Here is a 15,968-nt window from a genome sequence, read left to right as displayed (position 1 = left end):
GAGTGGCCCACCGTCCTTCAAGGGGCCCTCGCCTGGAGGCCTGGCCCACTGTCCTTCAAGGGGCCCTCGCCTGGAGGCCATGGGTTGGTGTTCAGGGAAGGGGTCAGCAGCAGGGCCTGGACTGGGAGGTCCCCCTCTCCCTGCATGAGTGGTTTTCTTCAGCACACGTTCCTGCTCTAGATGCCGGAGGCCCCCAGGAGAACAAGATGGAGGCACCAACCCCCCAGGCCCTTCGACTTGAGTGAGCAGATGGAGATGCAGCGCTGAGTGCTGCCCAGGCAGGGGGAGGGGGGCCTGGGGGAGCTGCTGCAGGCAGTGTGGTCTCAGGGGGCCCTGTGGGAGGTGGCCTGTGGCTGGGCCTGCTCTCAGGCGAGAGAAGCCCAGCCGTGGGGTCTCCGCAGCCCCACGTCCACCACATGGCAGGTGCCAGCTGACCAAGCGCTCTCAAACAGCCAGTGTCCAGGGCTCCCCGACAGTCCTGGCTGCCCTGGCTTCAGCTCCGAGCTTCTGGGTCTTTCCTGGAAATGTCACCATGGTCTGCAGGAGGGCCTTGGGTACTTCCAGGAAGACTGGCCCCAGCCTCCCAAGACAGGAGAAAAAGCCAGGCCCAGCGGCTCATGCTTGTAATTCTAGGACTTGGGGAGGCCCAGGCAGGCAGATTGCTTGAGCCCCGGAGTTTGAGACCAGCCTGGGCAACATGGCAAGATCTTGTCTCTATAAATAAAAAATTAGCTGGGCATGTTGGCATGTACCTGTGGTCCCACCTACTTGGGGGGCTAAGGTGGGAGGATCACCTGAGCCCGGGGAGGTGGAGGCTACAGTGAGCCAAGATCGTGCCACTGCACTCCAGACCCCAACTCAAAAAAAAAAAAAAGGCCAGGTGTGGTGGCTCAAGCCTGCAATCCCAGCACTTTGGGAGGCCAAGTCGGGAGGATCACTTGAGGCCAGGAGTTCGAGACCAGCCTGGCCAACATGCAGAAACCCCACCTCTACTAAAAATACAAAAATTAGCCGGGCATGTTGGTGCACACCTTTAATCCCAGCTACTTGGTTGGCTGAGGCACGAAAACCACTTGAGCCTAGGAGGCAGAGGTTGTGGTGAGCCAAGATCGCACCACTGCACTCCAGCTTGGGCATCACAGCAAGACTCTGTCTCGAAAAACAAAAAAAGACAGAGGAGAAAGGCCCTTGATGACAAGTGTTTGCTCAGCTCTCTGTGCCATGCCGGGGGTGGTGGGGGGTGTTCTTGCTCCTTCCTCTCCCTTCCCCGCTCTGGCTCCCCAACCCCAGGGTTCCACTGCTGGGCCTGGGGGTGGTTCCTGCCTCCACCTCTGCGGCCCCCACATGGTCCAGTGCCCTCCTGCCACGGACCGGCCGTCCTCCGGATGGGCTCCGAGCCCCTGGGACCCATCTCCTTCCCTGCCTGGGTCCCATGGGCAGAGCCTGGGAACCTCAGGTCCCTGCCCTGTCCTGGAGGACCATGTGAGGGACAACTGTGTGCGGCTGCTGCCCCATAACAGGGGCCTTTCTGGGCGGGAGGACCCAGCCCCCACCCCTGGAAAGCCAAACACGGGAGCTTTGCTGGGGTCTTCAGCATCCTTCCGGCCCCTCCCGGCTCCCCCATGCAGGTGCCCTGGCCACTGGGCCCAAGAGGGGCAGAGCCAAGCAGAAGCAGGGCGGGGTCTCTAGTGACCCAGACCCGGGACAGCTGTGCTGCCCGGCTGGCGCGGGCTGCTTGGGAAGCTCTCGCTGCAGGTGCCCCAAGGGTAGGAGGCACGGGCTTGCAGGGGACCTCAGGGCTGGCTGAGCCTGGCTCCAGCCTGCAGCACCGAAGCTGGGGGGCCCCCATCCCCTTTGGTCTTAGCCACCCCAGTGGGCCTCGTTCACCCTTGGCCACCAGAGAATAGGAGCCAGGGCCCCAGGCCAGTGCCATGGGGCAGAAAGCAGGGCCTCTGGGCCTGGTGCTTTGGGGACACAGAGGCAGCACAACGTGTCACAGTTGTCCTCCTGGGGGCTCTTCCCCTCCGGTTTATCTGCTGCTCTGGATTAATCTCCCCTCCTCCCATGTCACCACCGGGGAGGGGGCAGTGGAGCAGGCCCCTGTGACCCACAGCCAGGGATAAGTCCACAGAGAAAGGCACTGGGGTGACCTCTGCTCTGGGCACGTGGCGGGTGCCTCCACTTGTCAGGAAGCCTGACCCCCAATCTCCTCCCGCCTGACAGCTTCCCCGACAGCTGCCTGCCAGCCGAGGGCCTGGAAGGGGACTGGCCACTCAAGACTCTCAAGACAAGAAAGCGTGTTCACCTCCAACAAACATACCTTGTCCTGCCTGTCCTCAAGTTATCAGCACGACACAGTTGTGCTGGTGATGGTGCTGGTGGAAGTTTCAAAGTTGAACCTGATGAAAAGGCTCCACTTCTTCGGCGCCATCTGCTGCTGTGGTGACAGGGAGTTTTGCTTTATTGGAAAATAATTTCTGGTTGGGACTGACACGTGCACTGTGGAAATGAGTTTTTTCTAAGCCAAAATTCATGTTTACAAAAGAATGTTTCAGCTGTGGGAGTTTGCATCCCAGGCAGAGCAGAAGCTGCTCGAGTGGGTGGGGGCATCAGAGCCACCCATCTCCTACTCCCGCACCTGCAGACCGGTGGGCTAGGAGGCCCCTTACCCACTGTGGCATAAAAGGACGCATTTATGGATGATGAATCAGGCCCCAGCCCACTGAGCTGGTTTCAGAAGCCAGGCTGGCCGCAGGTCAGGGAACCAGCCCTCTCCAACTCCTTCCACCGCGAAAGAACAAGTGTCCCAGCCACTGGCATCCTCAGAGTCACCCAAATGATCATCTCTGCCCAGCGCTGACACCCTGCAAATCAGGCTAAGACAGCGGTGACAGGCCCTGAGGCTGGCAGGCCTAAGCAGCCTGGTGGCCGTGCACCCTCCCAATTTCCAAGTGAGACCTGTAGCTGACAGGCACCCTAGGCACATGCTGAAGGCACTGGGCTGCCTCCACCCCTTCCCACATGGCAGAATGGCCCAGCACCCACGCACAGTGCCCTGGCAGTGCTCGCCTGCTGGCAAGGACAGCCAAAAGGCCCTGGCAGCCTTCTGACGCAGCCAGGAAGTGGGCTGTGCTCCGCCACACCTGCTGGCCCGTGGATGCCAGGCAGGCATGCCCGCCCATAGCCAGATGTGGTGGCATTTATGGGATACGGGAGTGCCAGGCAGACAGGCTGTGAGAGACAGTTGCCTGGGAAACCTCGCCAGATCTTTGGGGCAGCAGAACAGGTGCTCGGGCCCACACATGGGGTGCGAGAGTAGGGGTGTGCCTTGGTGCCCTTGGGCACCCACAGCCTCCTCACAGCCTCAGTGGCGGGGTCATGGCACAGGCCCGCCCCCAACCCCAAGAACCGGAAAGCCAGGAGCAGCTGGGGAGGGCCCTGGCCCGGGAGAGGCAGCGGTCCTGTTCCTGAACCCCATCCCAGCCATGGCCTGTGTCTGGGCCAGCATCCCCGACCAGACAGGGCCAGCCACCCTCTCTCAAAGTCCCCAGCACCCCTTCAAGCAGTCTCCGGTTCACACCCTCCCACAGCCTGTCCTCCATCCCCACGTGTGGGGCTCAGCCCCCTGCCCCACTCTGCCCCTACCCAGGGGTGGGCTTTTATCAGCCCCAGATCCTGCTCTGACGTCCCCTCCCCAGAGAAGCTTCCCCAGCCCAGCCCAGCCCAGCCCAGCCCAGGCTTCTCTCTCCACCCTACAGCCCTGCTGGGAAACTGTGAGCTCAGATGCTGATTGGTCTGCCCAGGAGGGTGGTCCTGTGTGCTCTGTTCCCTGGGAAGCCTCGCAGAGTGCGCGGCACCAAGGAGCCGGTCAGGGAGTGGAGACCTCTCAGGGCACCCCTCCTCTGGGGAAGACAAGTCACAGAAACCAAGCTGGAGGAGTGCTGTGGGTTGAGCAGTGTCTCCGAAGACTCATGTCCACCAGTACCTGAGAAAGTAGCCTCACTCGGAAGCAAGGTCTGTGCCGCTATAATCAAATCAGGATGAGGCGATACTGGGTTAGGGTTGGCCCTGAATGCAGTGTGAGCAGTGTTCTTGTAAGAAAAGGAAAATTGTCCGGGTGCAGTGTCTCACGCCTGCAATCCCAGCACTTTGGGAGGCCGAGGCGGGCAGATCACTTGAGATCAGGAGTTCTAGACCAGCCTGGCCAACATAGTGAAACTCCGTCTCTACTAAAAAATACAAAAATTAGCCGGGTGTGATGACGGGTGCCTGTAGTCTCAGCTACTCAGGAAGCTGAGGCAGGAGAATTGCATGAACCCAGAAGGCAGAGGTTGCGGTGAGCCAAGATTGCGCCATTTTACTCCAGCCTGGGCGACAAAGCGAGACTCCATCTCAAAAAAAAAAAAAAAAAAAAAAAAGAAAAGAGAGAAAGAAAAGGAAAATTGGCCAGGTGCTGTGGCTCATGCCTGTAATCTCAGCACTTTGGGGAGGCCGAGGCAGGTGGATCATGTGAGGTCAGGAGTTCGAGACCAGCCTGAAAGACCTCGTGAAACCCCATCTCTACTAAAGACACAAAATTAGCTGGGTGTGGTGGTGGGCGCCTGTAATCCCAGCTACTTAGGAGGCTGAGGCAGGCGAATCGCTTGAACACAGGAGGCGGAGGTTGCGATAAGCCGAGATCGTGCTGTTGCACTCCAGCCTGGGCGACAAGAGCAAAACTCCATCTCAAAAAAAAAAAAAAGGAAAGGAAAATTTGGACACAGAGACACAGGAAGGAGGCTTGGGGTTGGGGGTGGAGCAGCTGCACTCCAGGGAATGCCAAGGGCCCGGGGCTGGAAGGGGCAGGAAGCAGCCATCCAGAGCCTTAGAGGGAGCTCCACCCTCCCAACCACTGATTTTGGACACCAGCTGCCTGAACTGTGAGAAGATAAATGTCACTCATTTTAGGCTCCCAGTGTGTGGTCATTTTTTCACAGCAGCCCCAGGAGACACGCAGCAGGCTCCCGGCTTTCCAAGCCGCCGCGCACCAAGTTCAGCTTGAAAATGCTGAGCCCAGCTGGGTGCAGGGACCCCTAGGTCTCCTGTCCACCACACCCAGAGCTGAGGAAGCGGCTCCCCCATGGGCCAAGAGCTGGAAGGGGGCCCTCAGAGGACCAGTGGGCCAGGAAACCTCTGCAGGTGGAGAGGGTGGCTGGGACCCCCTCGGGAATCCCCGGGGAAGGTCTGGCTTCTCGGCTCTGTAGAATCAGCTTTGTCCCCAGTTCAGCACGTTTTTATGGGAAATCTGCTGGTTGGGGACAGCCCTTGATGTCCTGAGATGAGATGCTGCCTGGTCCCTGCACCTTCCAGGACCCGGTTCATCTGCAGTGCACAGGTTTCCACTTGTCATAGGAAACTGTGCTTGGCGCATCCCCTGTGCAGCTGGCTGTGAACTGTGGGCTCCAACCCTGCTTGATTTGCTTCAACTTTCTGAGTGACGTGCAGACCTTCACAGGGGAGTCGTGGAGTGGCTCCATCCAACGCCTCCCTCTCTGCCCCTGTGTTGGAAAATAAGGACAGTGGGTGGCCTGGGCCCTGCGCATCCTCCAGAGGGTCAGGGACACGCACGGTGAGCGACCTCTGTAGGCTCGAAGGCACAGCCTGGAAGGACTGGGACACCCGTGGGCAGGGAGCAAGAAGGCACTGCCAGGGGCCTAGGTCTTGTTTGTTCATCTGGTAGAATTGCTGACTTTTAGAGAAAGGGACCTGAGGCTGGGCACGGTGGCTCACACGTGTCAAATCCCAGCACTTTGGAAGGCCGAGGCGGGTGTATCACCTGAGGCCAGGAGTTCAAGACCAGCCTGACCAATACGGTGAAACCCTATCTCTACTAAAAATACAAAATGTAGCTGGGCGTGGTGGCGCGTGCCCGTAGTCCCAGCTACTTGGGAGGCTGAGACAGGAGAATTGCTTGAACCCGGGAGGCGGAGGTTGCAGTGAGCCAAGATTGTGCCACTGCACTCCAGCCTGGGTGACAGAGCAAAACTCCAACTCAAAAAAAACAGAAAGGCCGGGGGCGGTGGCTCACGCCTGTAATCCCAGCACTTTGGGAGGCCAAGGCGGGCAGATCACAAAGTCAGGAGATCGAGACCATCCTGGCTAACACGGTGAAACCACGTCTCTACTAAAAATACAAAAAAAATTAGCCGGGCATGGTGGCGGGCGCCTGTAGTCCCAGCTACTTGGGAGGCTGAGGCAGGAGAATGGCGTGGACCCGGGAGGTGGAGCTTGCAGTGAGCCGAGATCGTGCCACTGCACTCCAGCCTGGGCAACAGAGCAAGACTCCGTCTCAAAAAAAAAAGAAGAAGAAGAAAAAGAGAAAGTGGCCTGAAAGTTATGGCCCAAAAATGGGCCTGATTTTCTGTTTCTCTTTTCCTCTGGGTGCTCCCTCAGGGACTGTTTGGAGAACCAGGCTCCAGGAGGCCCCTGTGCAGACTCCAGGCTGTCCTGCAAACCCCAGCACTGTGTGGCCTTGGCCCAGGGCTGCTCTCCCCTACCAGATGCCCGAGGAGGAGGTGGCCTCTGTTCCTTCCAGCAATGCCCTCCATATGTGCCACCGGACCCCATCACCACGAGCCCCAGCTAAGTGACAGCCAACAACCCTATTTCTGTTTTTGTTTTTGTTTTAGAGACAGGGTCTTGCTCTGTTGCCCAGGCTGGAGTGCAGTGGCAAAATCTCGATTCACTGCAACCTCCACCTCCTCGGTTCAAGCAATCTTCAACACCTCTTTATTTTTATTTTATTTATTTATTTATTGAGACAGAATCTCCCTCTCTTACCCAAGCTGGAGTCTAGTGGCACGATGTCGGCTCACTGCAACTGCTGCTTCCCTGGCTCAAGAAATCCTCTCACTTCAGCCTCCCAAGTAGCTGGGACTACAGGCACAAGCCACCACACCTGGTTAATTTTTTGTTTTGTTTTGTTTTGTTTTGTAGAGACGGGATGGGATTTTGCCATGTTGCCCAGGCTGGTCTTGAACTCTTGAGCTCAAGCGATCCTCTTCCCTTGGCCTCCCAAAGTGCTAGGATTACAAGCATGAGCCACTGCACCAGGCCCTGGCTAATTTTATTTTTTGTAAAGATAGGGTCTTACAATATTGTCCAGGCTGGTCTCGTCAAACTCGTGGCCTAAAGCAATCCTCCTGCCTTGGCCTCCCAAAGTGCCATATACCCCCACTTCTGGGTGAGCAATTTCCGACTCTGTGGTGTGAGGGATGATGTCTGACATGAAGCTCCATCCTCCTCCCTGGGGTCCATCCTGCAGTGGGAGCCGTCCTCCCAGCCAGCTGGTGACTGGACAACAGTGCTGTCCAACCGAGTGGGACACTGGCTGAGACTCTCCTCCCCCTCCCATCCCCCTTCTGCCTTTCTCCCTGCCCATGCCTTCCCCGGGGCCAGAGGGCAGCCCAGGGTCCTGAGGCCCCAGGAAGCTATCTGGCCGCTGGAAGTAGTGGCCTGATGCCCAGTAGAATCTCTGAACAGGCCCTTTGCCTGCACCCCAGGTGGGGCCAAGGCACGGCTAGGATCCGGACAGGCCAGAGAGTGGCCGCTGAGACAAGCCCCGCCCTCCCTTCTGCCGCCTTCTCCCCCCCAGGCTTCTCCATAGTGGGGCAGGCTCTCCGGACACCCTTCCGCATCAGGGCCCACCCATGGCTGCCCTGCCCAGGCCTGGGCACAGCTGCACTGACTGTTCCTGGCAGCCTCACCTGTGCAGGCCACCCTGCTGCTCCAGCTCAGTCCAGCACAGGTGTTCTCGCTCTGGGATTGGCCTGGCGCTGACCTGTGCACCTGTCAGGGAAGGTAGGCAGCTCTGGAGCTGGCTGGTGCCCCTCGCCTGGGCTGGAGCTGGGGCAGGTCCCACATTTCTCAGAAGGACTCCAGGATGCAGCTGCGTCTGGGGCCTGAGCAGAGGGAAGATATCAGGCTGGGGCCGGCTGCTGGGCCTGTCCTCTCTGAGCTGCCTCAAATCCCCTGTTCCTTGAGTGGTCCTGGAGCCTGGCCTCAGGCCTCAGGGTACCACACTACTTGCCTCCAGGGACCAGGCTGTTCACCCCACACCCAGCCCTGTGACAGAGGTGCTGTCGCGTGGCCCCACTTACAGATGGGTCAACTGAGGCCCAGGGCATCTGTCCACTTGTCATGACAGTGAGCGGCCAAGCTGGATGTGAACCCAGGTTTTTGTATGCTGCCGCCCGATGGGGTTGGGGAGGACTTAGTGGCACCCACTGACCTCCCACTGGGGGTTTGGGTCAGGGAGTGAAATAAGTGCCTGGCTCTCTGAGCACCCTGGGGCAGCTCCTCCAGCCTGGGAGAGCCAGCTCACATCTGGGCAGCTGGTGAGGCCAGCTCCTGCCATCTCGGGTCCCTATGCGCCTCTCAGCTGTGAAAAACCCTTGCTGGCCTCCACAGACCCTCACAGATGGCCTCACAGGCCAACACCCAGCGGCTGCACTGCCTGTGGTCACCATCTCTGCAGCCCGCGTGTGTGGCCAGTGTCCCTCCGGTGTCCCCAGGCCCAGGTGCCCGGCTGTTGGTCCTGCCAGCATCGTGAGCCGTGGTCTGCCGTCCTGGCACATCCTGAATGGAGGTGCACGCATAGAGGCTGCCTGTGAATCTCCTGCGCTTCCTCAGAAGGATGTGCCCCCTTCTGGGACGTGCCCTGGGGACAGTCAGTTCTCCCAAATAGTGACTTCCTTTCTCCACATAATGAGAGCCTTTGGCTGAGGGATTGGGAGGACCAGGAAAAAGCCTCCAGGCCACGTGGGGCGTGACTTGGCGATCCCGGTCGCTCCGGGCGTCAGCTTGGACCCCCAACGCCCCTCACAGCTCACAGCCCTGTGGCCTGCTCTGAGGGCCCCGCCCGCCGCCGAGCCCCCGGGAGCCGGAGAACCCGCAGGACGTCAGCCGGGTGGATTCCCTCCCACTGCCCCTGACCCCACTGCCCATCGCTTTCAGGACTAGCGGATGACGGACTTGTGCTAAACTGCTTACGACCCCTCCGGAGCGTGGTCCTGGGTAAATCAGCGGCGAGCTGCAGGCTCAGCCAGCCGCCGCCTTTGGTTTCCTCCCGCCGCCTGCTCACCCCACCTCAGACCCGAGCTAGCTCTCCAGCCTCGGTTCCTCTGCCAGACCCTCCTCCCGGGCACCTCCCACGCCCCGCCCTCAAGCCCCTCCCCTCCCCCACGCCCCGCCCCTCAAGCACCTTCCCTCCCCCTGGGCCCCCCATGCCCCGCCCCTCAAGCCCCGCCCCTCCCTCCGGGCTCCCCACGGCCCGCCCCTCCCTCGAGGCTCCCTCACGCCCCGCCCCCAAGTCCCGCCCTTCCTCCCGGACTCCCCGCGCCCCGCCCCTCAAGCCCCGCCCCGCCCCCGGGCTCCCCCGTGCCCCGCCCCTCAAGTCCCGCCCCTCCCCCCGGGGTCCCCCCCAACGCCCCGCCCCTCTTCCCGCCCCCCCCCACGCCCCGCCCCCGCTCCTCCTCTTCCCTTGCCCCGCCCCTCCCAGGGCCACCGTCCTTCCAGGCACCGCCCACACTCCCGCCCCTCATGGGCACCACCCACACAAGCAAGCCCCGCCCCGCAGGGTCCCGCCCACGTCCCGCCCCACCCCGCCCCACCCCGCCCCGGCTATGTCCTCTGCGCCCAGCCTGGGGCAGCCGTCCCCGTGAGCCCCGCGGGGGGAGCCCGTCCCAGCCACCTCGCCGCTTCAATTTCCTCCTGGTCCACAGGCCCAGCCCGGCGCGCGCCGCTCGCTCTGCGACCTCCAGGGCGAGCGCGCTTCCGGGGCTGCCGTCCAAGAGGCGTGGGAAGCGCGCGGGGGGTTCTGAGCGTGCAGTCGCCGCCTGCGGACGGCGAAGAGGCGGGTGAAGCGAGTTTCCAGCGTCGAGCCTGCTTCGTTTCAAGGTGGACGCCACATGCAAGCCACGAGCGCGTCGCCGCACGGTGTACGCCACGGTCCGGGCTGGGCGTTCTGCGGGTGCACCCGCTGCACCGCAGGCCTCAGTGGCGCGCCCGGGGGCTGGAAGGCTGAGCCGCCCTCCTCCCATATGCGCGGGAGTCCCTCCGCCACTGTGCCCGGATCGCCGGCGAAGCGCAGGGGGACGCTGGAAAGGGCATCGGGAGACCAGGGCCTGCGCCCCCTACCCGGGCCCCGGACCACCTGTCCGCACACCTGTCCGAAGCCTTAAAAGATCTCCATTCCTTTTCGGTCTGACCTGAGAGCCGAGCTCACGGCAGGGAGGGGGACCCAGGGCTCGGCCTGCAGGTGCCGTGCCAATTAGGGCCCAGGCAGGAGAGGGGCGTCCCTGCATTGGGGCGCCATCATCACCTTCGCATGGCCACTCTAGCGTGGGAGGTGGGGCAGGGCCTTTCCCTGTCAGTTCACTTCCCTGTTGGTACTCACCAACCTGTCTGTGGAAAGGCAGCAATGGTCGATTTCCCGCTTGAGAAGCAAAGCGTAAAGGAGGAAGAGAGGCTACAGGAATCTCCCGTCCGGGAGACCCTGTCTCTAACGGGCCATACGGGGTCCCCCTGTGTCTCCTGCAGCCCTGCACAGCCCCCGTCTGAGGCACCTTTTGGAGGGAGTGGCCAAGCTGTCCCGGCCTTTGCCACCCGGCGTCCTGTCCCAGTTTATCTGTGTCCAGTCCGATTCGTGGGCTCATGGATTGGAAAGCTGTGACAGACGCCCTGGGCTGGGAGGTATAAAACGAAACTGTTTAACTCCAGTGAAAAAACAGTTGCAGGGATCCCAGAAGTGGGAAAAGGTCGCTCTGAGCACCTTCCGTGGGGTGGGTGTGATTCTGAGACTAAGGCTCTGGGGGCCGGGCTCAGTGGCTCACGCCTGTAACCCCAGCACTTTGGGAAGCCGAGGCGGGCGGATCACGAGGTCAGGAGATCGAGACCATCCTGGCTAACACTGTGAAACCCCGTCTCTACTAAAAATACAAAAAATTAGCTGGCCGTGGTGGTGGGTGCCTGTAGTCCCAGCTACTCAGGAGGCTGAGGCAGGAGAATGGTGTGAACCAGGGAGGCGGAGCTTGCAGTGAGCTGAGATCGCGCCACTGCACTCCAGCCTGGGTGACAGAGCGAGAAAAAAAAGGCTCTGGGACCCCTGGCCCAGGAGCCCCAGGCCACGGCCTCCTGCCTGGGAGGTGTGGCTCCCCATGCAGCCAGCTTCTTCCATGCCTCAGGTCGGCGACCTGCACCCTGTCCAGGAGGAGGGGAGACTCTCTTGCCCAGGGGCAAACCGGAAAACACGGCAAGGTCAGGGGAGGAGGCCACTGTTTCCTGTCAAAGTCCATATTTGTGAAAAAACATTGATTGGGCAGAGAGAGGTGCTATATTCCGGAATGGAGGTGAGTGGGGGGCCAGTGAGGGCTGGGCCGGTGAGGGGTGGGTGTGATGTTTCGCCTGGTGCAAGGGAGCTGGGGCCGCAGGTTCCCGATCTGCTGGCAGAGCTGGGTCCTGGTGGGGGCAGAGCTGGGCAGGCCCACATGGCCTGTGCATCCAGGGTGTCTTGTCCCCTTGATCCTTCAGAGGATGAACCCCCACCCTTCGCCGGCCTTCTTGGGCGTGGTCTGGTAGATAACTGGAGCTGGGAGAGGCTGAAGACAGTCAAAGCCGCTCTTCTCTTTTCTAGGTGAGAACAGTGAGCCCGCAAGGTCAGGGAGCTGCCCCCAGGTCATCTGGGCTGTCGGAGATGGAGGCGGGAGAGGAGCCGTGTGCTCCTGATCCCTGGCCCAGCGCTGTCCTTCCCCGTCGCCCACTCGGCATCAGTCCCACCCGGGGCCCAGACTCCCGCTCACGCACTGGAAACTCCCTGTCCCGGGGCCACGCACACCATGCCTGGCAGGAGCTGGAGATGCAGCAGAGCAGATGCGGCCGCAGGAGTAGCCGTGTTTCCTACAGTGGAGAAGGGGACCCTGGCAGGAGCACTGCCCAGCCAGACACATGGTGCTCAACTCTGTGGGCACTGACCCGACAAAAGGCCGGGGTTTGTGCTGCAGGAGGCCTCTGTTTGGGGAGAGCTCTGTCCCGGCTCCAGTGCGGTGGCCCTCCCCCAGCCTGCTGGAATGGGACCTCGTCCCTGCTCCAGCGTCATGGACTTTTCCGGCCTTGGGTTGAGGCCTCAGCGATTCAGGCGGGGCCGTTTTGGTAACACCCGTGTGTGTGTGTGTGGGGGGGGTGTGTGTGTGTGTGTGTGTACGCGCGCGCGCGTGTGTGTGCGTGCGCGTGTGAGCCTGTGTGTGCCCGCGTGCCTGCACGTGTGTGGACATGTGTGCGGTGTTTCCGCCCCACGGCTGGACCCCAAGGCCCGTCTTGGATACAGGGTGTTTTCTGAAGGGGAAACTGAGGCATGGGAGGCTCAGTCATGCCTGGGGAGGGGTGACTGCCAGCCGGTCAGCCTCAGAGCTCCCAATCCCGGGCACAATGGGCACCTGGCCCTGGGGCCTGGGCTTCTTGGGAGCCCAGGGCCTTGGCTGCACACAGACTGCGGCCCTGGCCGTGGGACCGTGGGGTCCCAGGCCAGGGGCGTCCTCTCAGCCCTGCCTGCCTGGAGTGCACGTGCCCCAGCCGGCCTTCTGGTCTCCTTGCTTCCTCTCAACTTTACCCTCTCTCCCTCCCTTCCTCTCTCTGCCTCCTCCTGGCAAGCGGACTGCAATCCAAACTTGTTGTTAACTTCTCCCCTGCAGTTGTCCGCAGGCCCTTCCAAGTTAAACATTACTCACGGTGACAAGAGCCCGCAGGGCAGCGCCTGGCCTGGAGGTGGACCCGCGTGCAGAAGGTGCTGGGAGGGGGTGAGCACCAGGCCCCTCCCTGCAGCATCTGTGGGGCAGCTGCTGGTGCAGGTGGCCCCGGCACCCTGAGCCCATACCTGGGTCCCTGCAGCCTCTTGCCTGGCCTTTTGGATTCACGAATGTGCCTGTTTATGTAACCCCCGTGCGCGGCCAGAGCAGGTAGGCCTGTGGGCAGCAGGTCCCTGGGCAGGCTTGGGAGGAGCCAGCCAGGGACCCCAGAGGGGTTTGGGCCGGGCCAGGCGAGAGCCCTCCCCTCAGCCGGTCACTCCATCTCTGTGCCAGGCTAGGGGTGGGACTGGAAACAAAGTGTTCAGAAAAAAATAGCCTCATCTGTTTTGAATCGATTCCACTTATCGGGTCCTCAGTTTTCCCAGCAGGGAAGTGGAGGGATGGAGAGTCATGGGCTCAAGCACCTCAGGGAGCCCCCCCACAGCTGGGGGAGGCACAAAGCCCAGACCCCACTCACTGCACCCAGCAGCTGCTCCACCCTTGCTTGTCAAGAGCCTCCCAGGTTAGGAGCAGAGCCCCCCAGGCCAGGTCCCCCAGGGGAGCAAAGCTGGAGGTCAACAGCAAACAGGCACAGTGTCCTCTGCCCACCCTCTGCCACCCCACCCCTCGCATCCTCTCTTACCACTCATTGCTCCACCTGCTGCGTGCATCCTGCAGGGACCCAAGCACCGTCCTGCCCCCAGGCCTTTGCGCTGCTGGCCCCTGCCCCGAAAGCTTATCCCACACCCATTTTAGGGCTGCTGAGATGGACCTCATAGGAAGCCCTCCTCCAACTCAGCACCTCTCGACTTAACCTGGTCTATTCCTTTTAAGAACATGGACCCCCATCCAACACAGGACATTTGGAGACTTAATTTTTTATGCTCTCCTAAGGAAGCTGCCAGCTCTCTAGAACAGGAACTCTTTCCGGTGTGTCTGTGTGCTTGCTGTAGGGAGGCATGTAGTCAACTCCACAGAAGAAACTATTTCCACACTCACCCACACAGCGCCCTCAGGGCCCAGCCCCCTGGCCTGCACCCGGACCCTGTCGGGCAGGACACATCTGGCTGACCAGAGCTCAGGCCAGGGGCCTCCCGTGGGGCTCAGCGGGGACAGCTGGAGCCTGAACCAGCAGGGGGAGGGCAGCAGGCCGAGGCGCACAAAGTTCAGGGGGGCTGCTTGGTGCTGGTGGCGTTAGGCCACCCCACTTTGTGCAGGACTATGGGCCACTCATCCAGGAACTCCACACCCTCCATGTGAAGCCTCCCTCCTGCCCTGCTCACACCCCCAGGACCCTTCGGGCTCCCAGCCTTCCAGCCTCCCTCCTGCCTTCTGTCCAGACAGAGCTTGTCGGAGGAGGCGCTTCAGTGGACGCACATCCCTGCTGCAGCCAGATTCCATCCAGGGAGCACAGAACCTGTCCTGGGCACTGAAACGCTCACGGGGCCTCTGTCCCACTGGGCCCCCTCTTGAGAGGCCTCTTCCCAGCACCTCACCCTGGAATGCAGCCTCAGGGTGGGTCCTGAGGGGGGCTGAGGGGGGCTGGGGGAAAAGGCCCTGCCTAGTGCCCTGGGGCTGTGCTCTCCAGGCACCTTGTCTGTGACAGGGTCTTTGGGGGCCCTGGAGATGGGTGGCTCACCTGCCTGCCTCATGCCCAGACCTGCGAGTGTGCCTGCCCGTGTCAGCCAGAGGCGAGTTGGGACTTCACACCTGAAATCAAGCTGGAGGGTAGGAATGTGAGCCTCGAAACCACCTTCTTTCTGTATCCTTTCTGGGAGTGGTGATGTCGGCCAGTGGGATACCTGCTGAGGGTCCTCTTTTCCCATCCGGGTGCTGGCGGGACAGAGGGCGGCTGTGACCTTCACCCAGCCTGTGCTGAGAGCTCCAGCCCCCTACAGCGCCCACAGCCCTGCCTGCTGCCTCCCCCACCCCAGGCCCTGCCCTCCTACCCTCCACGCCTGCCTTGGGGAGGAGGCCAGGTGGGGGTGGGGCTGATTTAGTCACAGGCCCTGCTTCGGCAATGAGACCCCAGCAACCCCCAGGTAAGGGGGCCTCGGGGGCTGGGTGGGTGTGGCTCCTCGGGGCTCCTCCTGCCCTCCGGGGGCTGGGAAGCTTTTGAGGCAGCACTAGTTCCTTTTGCAAGGCACTGCCAAGACTTGTGGCATTTCTGTGGATCTGCATGCACAGCAGAGCACACACATGCACCAGGGCTGGGGCTCTTCTCCTGGAGGGTGACCCTGGGAATGGGTAGCCTTGCCCACCCAACCTTGGTCACCAGTGGCCATCCAGCCCCAGATGTCCCCATCCTCAGTTTGGGCTGAGGGCAGACTGCAGGCTGGCGTTGCAGAGGCAGCTGGGTAAAGTGTGGTCCCAGACAGGGACGCAAGCTGGCGATTGCTGCGGAGGACCTGGGCCTGGGCTTAGCGACTGCCCCCCCCATCCAGATGCCTGATTGGGACCAGGATGTGGGGCCGGGCCCTGCAGCGCCTGTCTTGCCCGGGCTGGAGCCCTAGAGCTGTGCGACCTGGGGCCAGGGTGTTCTGACAGCCTCACTCTCAGGGGCTGGATGCCCTTGGGCACCACAGTGGGTGCCTAGCAGACCGTGCTGTACACCATACCCTGCTCTGGCCGTCTGTGGGCTCCTTGGGCCCCTACCGCCATGCCACTGCTTCTCTTGGGAGCAAGTTTCTTTTCTTTTCTTTTTCTTTCTTTTTTTTGAGACAGAGTTTCACTCTTGTTGCCCTGGTTGGAGTGCAGTGGCCCCATCTTGGCTCACTGCAACCTCCGCCTCTCAGGTTCAAGCGATTCTCCTGCCTCAGCCTCCCAAGTAGCTGGGATTACAGGTACCTGCCACCACGCCTGGCTTATTTTATATATATATATATATATATATATATATATATATATATATATATTCTTTTTTCTTTTTTCTTTTCTTTTTTTTTTTTTTGAGACAGAGTCTTGCTCTGTCGCCCAGGCTGAAGTGCAGTGGCATGATCTGGGCTCACTACAAGTTCCGCCTCCCAGGTTCACGCCATTCTCCTGCCTCAGCATCCCCAGTAGCTGGGACTACAGGCACCCGCCACCACGCCCGGCTAATTTTTGTTGTATTTTTAGTAGAGATGGGGTTTCACTGTGTTAGCCAGGATG

The 15,968-nt window shown here is 61.1% G+C and overlaps 1 long non-coding RNA gene across 1 annotated transcript; it reads right to left on the bottom strand.

The window, feature by feature from the left end:
• Positions 1-2,443: 2,443 nt before the first annotated feature.
• LOC103889299 (uncharacterized) lies at positions 2,444-9,169 on the bottom strand. Its single transcript, XR_008526159.2, has 3 exons — positions 9,013-9,169; positions 7,746-7,940; positions 2,444-5,537 (listed from the first exon to the last, which is right to left on the bottom strand). It is a non-coding gene; the product is annotated as an uncharacterized LOC103889299 (long non-coding RNA).
• Between the last annotated feature and the right edge of the window lie 6,799 nt (positions 9,170-15,968).

The sequence above is a fragment of the Pongo abelii genome, chromosome 1 (assembly GCF_028885655.2).
Source record: "Pongo abelii isolate AG06213 chromosome 1, NHGRI_mPonAbe1-v2.0_pri, whole genome shotgun sequence".
In the NCBI taxonomy this organism is placed as follows: domain Eukaryota; kingdom Metazoa; phylum Chordata; class Mammalia; order Primates; family Hominidae; genus Pongo; species Pongo abelii.
This window is presented reverse-complemented; position numbering and strand designations above follow the sequence as displayed.